We start from the raw sequence: 7927 nt of genomic DNA on the forward strand, positions 1-7927 counted from the left end.
TCTCTAAACTGTTCCAATATTCAATTTGTTTTTCTTCTAATTATATTCATGTCTCTATGGCAACACTAAGATCATGGACTCTTAGTGCCCAGTGGAAAATGAAGGGGACATTTGCTGGGAGGTCACATAGGTAGTAAAAATCAAAATTGTCATCAAGGAGAACTCTAAGTGAGGCTCAGTATTAATCTGTTTTATCTCTGAATTCCTTGAATAAACCCTCCTTTCATCCAACAGTGCATTTTTAATCATAATGTGGTATAAGAATGTTTCCAGACCAGAGAATCATCCAGAGAATGTTTTAGTCAAGAAAGCAAAGAATTATTCTCTAGGAGAGTTAAGACCCTTCTTGACAAGAAATGCAACTCTTCAGATCTGATTTGTCCATTCAAAGCAGGGAAGGTCATAAGCACTAACGGATCATGCAGGAGTTGAGAAATAGTACATGTTGGAGCACATTTTAGCTCCTGATCCAAGAGCAGAAGAGCCAACTTAAAGCACCAAACTAAATAAAATTTTCATGCCCTGCAAAATGTGCAGAAGGCAATATTTGCCTCTCTATTTTCAAGATGACACCTGTCATGATACAGAATGCCTTTTACTCCCTAAAGGGATAATGAAAAATATTAGGAAAATTATTTCTGACCAAGGGTGTGGCCATATCTGCAATCTGTTAAATTATATCGTAAGTTGCATTATTGTTTTCACCCAAATATATCCCATGTTAAAATAAACACAAAACAAAAAATCGGTAAGCCAACCCAGCACACAAATGAATAGCAATGATTTAAAAAAAAAAAACCCAAAACTTTTCTTGACCACATCAATCTCTTTGCACTACCCCAATTTCTCTCTCCCTCCTTCTCTGGAAAGTTTCACAGAGTTGCTGCATACTGGCTGTCTCCTCCTCTTTCTATTCTCCCTCAGATAAATTTTAATCAGATTTTTCCCCAATACTCCAGTGAAAATTCCCAAATCGATGTCACAAACATCCACATCACCATACCCAATAGCTGATCTTTAACCACAGTTGATAAAGGTGATCTCCCCTCTTTTTCTGAGATATTTTCTTTACTTTTTTCTATGACACCACGTTCTCCTGATTCTACTTTTCTTGCTTCTTCCTCCTCTTCAGCCGTCATTGTGAGATCCCCCAACTTTTCTGCTATATTATTTGCTACTGGTTGTATCAGCCAGTTACTTGAACTTGGAGTTTTTCCTAGTGAGAGGAGTCACAGCTGCCTAGAATCTATTCAGGGTCTCATGTGGGAATTTTCATTCCAATATTCAGAACCTACTTTTCTTTCTTTAGCTATAATATTCCTTCCCTTTCAGTGAAGCCTTTTAAATATTTATGTCCAATATATCACTAGAATGTAGATTTCTCTTGTTGTTAATTAATCCTGCATTCATTAGATTTCAATGAGGTAACTTACTACTTATTGTAAAATTAAACTTATGGAAGTAAAAATGTATATAAGAAATACATATATACATATATATGAGGTATGATTGGGTATTATGTAAACGCTGTTAGATTGAAATTTTGAAATTAAATCAAACTATTTTAATAATCATATTGCTCTTAGTATAAAAAACTTTTTAAAAACATTTTTCCAGTGTATGGCAAACTTAGCTTATGACTAATATGCATTATGAACATGCAAACTTTGTAAATGCAAACACCATGTTTTCACTACCCACGACTCATTTTTGAACAAAATGTCCAGAGATTCCAGAATAGCTTTCTAAATTGCTCTCTGAATCACCAATAAAAAGATAGAAGGTAACATCATAGACATAAATTATAAATTTATGATATTTCAAATATGCACTGGTTACCTTCTATGGGAAACATTAATGTTCATACCTTTAAACAAAAATAGAGTTATTTCCTTGCATATAAATTGACAAATTACTTTTTGGCACTTCTAATTTACAGCAGTCCTGGTATAAAAGTGAGAAATGTGAATGTCTCTTTCTTCCTACGTTTGAATCTACATACAGATTAATCTCCCTGCTAAGTAAAATAGAGTTATCAATCATTCATGCCTCTAAATGTCAAACACTAAGAGCACAGCAAAAAATACAGTCTAGTCTTTTGTTGTTTAAAATAAAATGAATTTTATCTCTTTGAAGAAAACATTTTAAGATAGCATTTCTCAGTTTAAGAAATCACTGAGGAATAAGATTATTTCTAACACAATACAGTGATTCTTTCTCCAGAAAGTAGATGTACAGGAAGGTTTAAACATAGATTAATTGTGTTGAGATGATGTTTTGTTATGTAAAATAAAGTTTGTGTTTTGAGACTGAGACAACTTGCATATCTTGATCATTCTCTTTGAACTTCTGCTTACTTACGTTTACGTTACAATAATGAATATATACAGTTCTCTGTTCTTTCATGTGGGTGAAATTTGGCAAGTATTTTATTGCCTTTGCAACTAATGATGCAGGCTAGTTTAATGTGGATGTTTTAAGTAACCAAAAAGGAGCTTATCAAGCATTTTATCTATGTGTCAGTTCAAGCCACTGAGGTTTATCCCTTCATTGAGTTCTGTTTAATACATTTACGGGACAAAAATATCAAGCTCTTTGTATTTCTTAATTTTTTAAATGTTTATTTATTTTGAGAGAGACACACACAGAATGTAAGCAAGCGGGGAGAGAGAGAGAGAGACACAGAATCGGAAGCAGGCTCCAGGCTCTGAGCTGTCAGCACAGAGCCCAACGTGAGCTCGAACCCATGAACCACGAGATCTTAAAGGACTGAGCCATCCAGGCGCCCAAAGTCTTAATGTGGTTCTTAAAGAGGCCACAGCAGTTTTCACTATGAAATAATAGTTTGCTAAATGAGGAGGGCACTTGTGATGAGCACTGGGTGTTATTTGGAAGTGATGAATCACTAAATTCTATTCCTGAAACCAATATTATACTGTATGTAAACTAACAAGAATTTAAATAAAAACTTGAAAGACAAAAGTAGTTTGGTAAATTTCACAATTTAATGTTATTTTTATTTAGTTTTAAAAATTTACATCCAAATTAGTTAGCATTTAGTGCAATAATGATTTTAGGAGTAAAATCTGGTGATTCATTCCCTACATAAAGTACTCAGTGCTCACTCCAACAAGTGTCTTCCTTCATGCCCCTTACCCATTTAGCCTATTCCCCTTCCAGCAACCCTCAGTCTATTCCCTACATTTAAGAGTCTCTTCTGTTTTGTCACCCTCTTTGTTTTTATATTATTTTTGCTTCCCTTCCCTTCTGGTCACCTGTTTTACATCTTAAATTCCACATATGAGTGAAGTCATATGATATTTGTTTTACTCCTAATTTTGCTTAGTATAATACATTCTAATTCCATCCCTGTTGTTGCAAATGGCAAGATTTTATTCTTTTTGATCGCTGAGCAATACTCCATTGCACATGTATGTATATGTGTGGTATACACACATATGTGTGTGTATATATTTGTGCACACACACATATCTATCTGTCTATCTATCTATCTATCTATCTATCTATCTATCTATCTATCTATCTATATCTACCAAAACTTCTTTATCCATTCATCTGTTAATGGACATTTGGGCTTTTTCCATACTTTGGCTATTGTGGATAGCACTTATTGGAGTGCATGTGCCCCTTTGAAACAGCACACCTGTACCCTTGGATAAAACCTAGTGGTGTAATTGCTAGGTCAGGATAGGTTAGTTCTATTTTTAATTTTTTGAGGACCTCCATACTGTTTCCCACAGTGGTTGCACCAGTTTGCATTCCCACCAGCAGTGCAAAGGTGTCCCTCTTTCTCGGAATCCTCACCAACATCTGGTGTTGCCTGATTGTTCATTTTAGCTATTCTGACTCATGTGAGGTGGTATCTAATTGTAGTTTTGATTTGTATTTCTCTAATGATGGGTGATGTTGAGCATTTTTTCATGTGCCTGTTAGCTATCTGGATGCCTTCTTTAAAAAACTGTCTATTCATGTCTTTTGTCCATTTCTTCACTGGATTGTTTGGTTTTTGGGTGTTGAGTTTGATAAGTTCTTTATAGATTTTGGAAACAAACCCTTTGTCTGCTATGTCATTTGCAAATATCTTCTCTCATTACTTTGGTTCCCTTTTAGTTTTGCTGATTGTTTCCTTCATCATGCAGAAGCTTTTTATCTTAATGAGGTACCAATAGTTCACTTTTGCTTTTGTTTCCATAGTCTCTGGAGATGTATTGAGTAAGAAGTTGCTGGGGCCAAGGTCAAAGAGGTTTTTGCCTGCTTTCTGCCCTAGGATGTTGATGGCTTCCTGTCTTACATTTAGGTCTTTCATCCATTTTGAATTTATTTTTGTGTGTGGTTTAAGAAAGTGGTCCAGATTCAATCTTCTGTGTGTTGCTGTCCACTTTTCCCACTTGCTGAAGAGACTGTCCTTATTCCATCGAATATTTTTTCCTGCTTTGTCAAAGATTAGTTTGCAATATGTTTGTGGGTCCATTTCTGGGTTCTCTATTCTGTCCCATTGATCTTAGTGTCTGTTTTTGTGCCAGTACTATATTGTCTTGATGACTACAGCTTTGTAACACATCTTGAAGTCCAGGATTGTGGTGTCTCCAGCTTTGGTTTTCCTTTTTCTAAGGATTGCTTTGTCTATTCAGGGTCTTTTCTGCTTCCATACAAATTTTAGGATTATTTGTCCTAGCTTTGTGAAAAATGTTGGTGTTATTTTGATAGGAATTGTATTGAATATGTAGATTACTTTAGGTAGTATTGACATTTCAACAGTATTTGTTTTTCCAATCCAGGAAGCATGGAAGATTTTTTGTTTCTTCTTTGATTTCTTTCATATGCTTTCTATAGTTTTCAGATTTTTCACCTCCTTGGTTAGTTTTATTTCTAGGCATTTCATGGTTTTTCATGCAATTGTAAATAGGATAAATTCCTTCATTTCTCCTTCTGTTGCTTCATTATTGGTGTATAGAAATGCAACCGATTTTTGTACACTAATTTTACATCCTACAACTTTGATGAATTCATGGATCAGTTCTAGCAGTATTTTTGGTGGAATCTTTTGGGTTTTCTATATAGAGTATCATGTTGCCTGCAAAGAGTGAAAGTTTGACTTCTTCTTTGCCAATTTCGATGCCTTTTATTTCTTTGTGTTGTCTGATTGCTGAGACTAGGGCTTCCAATACTATGTTGAATAACAGGGGCAAGAATAGATATCCCTGCTGTGTTCTTGACCTTAGAGAGAAGGGTCTTTGTTTTTCTCCATTGAGGATATTAGCAATGGGTCTTTCATATATGACTTTTATGACCTTGAGGTATGATCCTTCTATCCTTACTTTTTTGAGAGTTTTTTATAAAAAAAAGATGCTATATTTTGTGAAATGATTTCTCTGCACCTATTGAGAGGATCATATGGTTCTTGTCATTTATTTTACTGATGGGATGTATCACATTGTTTTGTGAATAATGAACCAGTCCTGCATTCTAGGTATAAGTCTTACTTGATTGTGGTGAATAATTCTTTTAATGTATTGTTGGATCTGGTTGGCTAGTATCTTGTCGAGAATGTTTACCTCCATGTTTATCAGGGAAATTAGTCTGTAATTCTTTTAGTGGGGTCTTTAGTTTTAGAATCAAGGTAATACTGGCTTCATAGAATAAGTTTGGAAGTTTTGCTTCCATTTCCACTTTTTTGAAACAGCTTCAAAAGAATATGTGTCAATAGTTCTTTAAATGTTTGGTAGAATTCCCTTGAGAAGCCATTTGGCCCTGGACACTTATTTTTTGGGGGACTTTTTATTATTAATTTAATTTCACTACTGATTATGGATCTATTCAAATTTTCTATTTTTCCTGTTTCAGTTTTGGTAGTTGATATGTTTCTAGGAATTTGTCCATTTCTTCCAGCTGGCTTAATTTATTGGCATATAATTGCTCATAATTTTCTCTTATTATTGAGTTTATTTCTGCAATGTTGGTTGTGATCTCTCCTCTTTCATTCTTGATTTTATCTATTTGGGTCCTTTCCTTTTTTTTTGTTCAGACTGGCTAGGGGTTTATCAATTTTATTAATTTTTTAATTCCCTCAAAGAACCAACTTTTGGTTTTATTGATCTTTTCTATTGTTTCTTTGTTTGTTGTTTTCTTTTGATTTCAGTAGCATTGATTTCTGCTCTAATCTTTATTATTTCCCATCTTCTGCTGGTTTAAGGTTTTATTTGCTGTTCTTTTTTCCATTTCTTCAAGGTATAAGGTTAGGTTTTGTTTCTGAGATCTTTCTTCCTTTCTGGATTGCTATATACTTCCCTCTTATGACTGCCTTTGCTGAATCCCAGAAGTTTTAGGCCATGGTGTTATCATTTTCATTGGCTTCGATGTACTTTTTAATTTTCTCTTTAACTTGTTGGTTAGCCTCTTCATTCTTTAGTAGGATATTCTTTAATCTCCAAGTATTTGTTGTTGTTCCACATTTTCTTTTGTGATTGATTTCAAGTTTCATAAGGTTGTGGTCTGAAAATATACACAGTATGATCTCAATCTTTTTGTCCTTGTTGAGGCCTGATCTGTGTCCCAGTGTGTGATCTATTCTGTAGAATGTTCCATGTGTATCGAGAAGGATGTGTATTCTGTTGCTTTAGGATAAGTATTCTGAATATATCTGTTAAGGCCATCCAGTACAATGTGTCATTCAAAGCCATTGTTTCCTTATTGATTTTAGGCTTATATGGTCTGTCCATTGCTATAAGTGAGGTATTGAAGTCCACCACTATTATGATATTATTGTCAATTTCTTTTTAAAAATTTTTTAAGGTTTATTCATTTTTGAGAGACAGAATGTGAGTGGTAGAAGGCACAGAGAGAGGGAGACACAGAATCTGATGCAGGCCACAGCCCCTGAGTTATCAGCACTAGGCCTGATGTGGAGCTCAAACCCATGAACTGCAAGATCATGATCTGAGCCAAAGTCAGACCATTAACTGACTAAGGCACCCAGGCACCCCCTATTACTGTCAATGAGTTTATTTGTGTTTGTGATTAATTGATTTTTATGTTTTGGTGTTTCACATTGGGGGCATAAATGTTTACAATTGTTAGATCTTCTTGGTGGGTAAACTCCTTAATTATGATACAACGCCCTTCATCTCTTGTTACAGTCTGTATTTTAAAATCTAGATTCATATAAGTATGGTTATTCCAGCTTTCTATTGGCGACCATTACCATGATACATGGTTCTCCATCCCCTTACTTTCAAACTGAAGGTGTCTTTAGGTCTAAAATGGGTCTCTTATAAACACCATATAGACAGATCTTGTTTTCTTACCTGTTCTGTTACCTTACGTCTTTTGATGGGAGCATTTAGTCCATTGGCATTTGGAGGAGTACTGGTAGATACGGATTTATTGTCATTGTGCTGCCTGTAGATTTGGGGTTTCTGGTGACATTCTCTGGTCCTTTCCAGTCTTTGCTGCTTTCAGTCTTCTTTGTTTTGTTTCATCTTTTCTCCTCTCGGAGTCTGCCTTAAAATTTCTTGCAGAGTTGATTTAGTGGTCATGAACTCCTTTAGTTTTTGTTTGTATAGGAAACTCTTATCTATCCTTCTATTTTGAATAATAATCTTGCCAAAAAAAGAATTCTTGGCTTCACATTTTTCTGATTCAACATATTGAATATATCCCGCTACTCCTTTATTACCTGCCACGTTTCTGTGGATAAGTTTGCTGCAAACCTGGTCTGTCTTCCCTTATAGGCTAAGGACTTTTTCCCCTTGCTGCTTGCATAATTCTGTCCTTGTCTGTGTATTGTGTGAATTTGACTATGATATGCCTTTTTGATGGTCAGTTTTTGTTGAATCTGGTGGGAGTTCTTGGTGCTTCCCGGATTTTGATGTCTGTGTTTTCCCCCAGGTTAAGAAAGTTTTCTGCT

Source organism: Suricata suricatta, chromosome 14 (genome assembly GCF_006229205.1).
Source record: "Suricata suricatta isolate VVHF042 chromosome 14, meerkat_22Aug2017_6uvM2_HiC, whole genome shotgun sequence".
Taxonomy (NCBI): Eukaryota; Metazoa; Chordata; class Mammalia; order Carnivora; family Herpestidae; genus Suricata; species Suricata suricatta.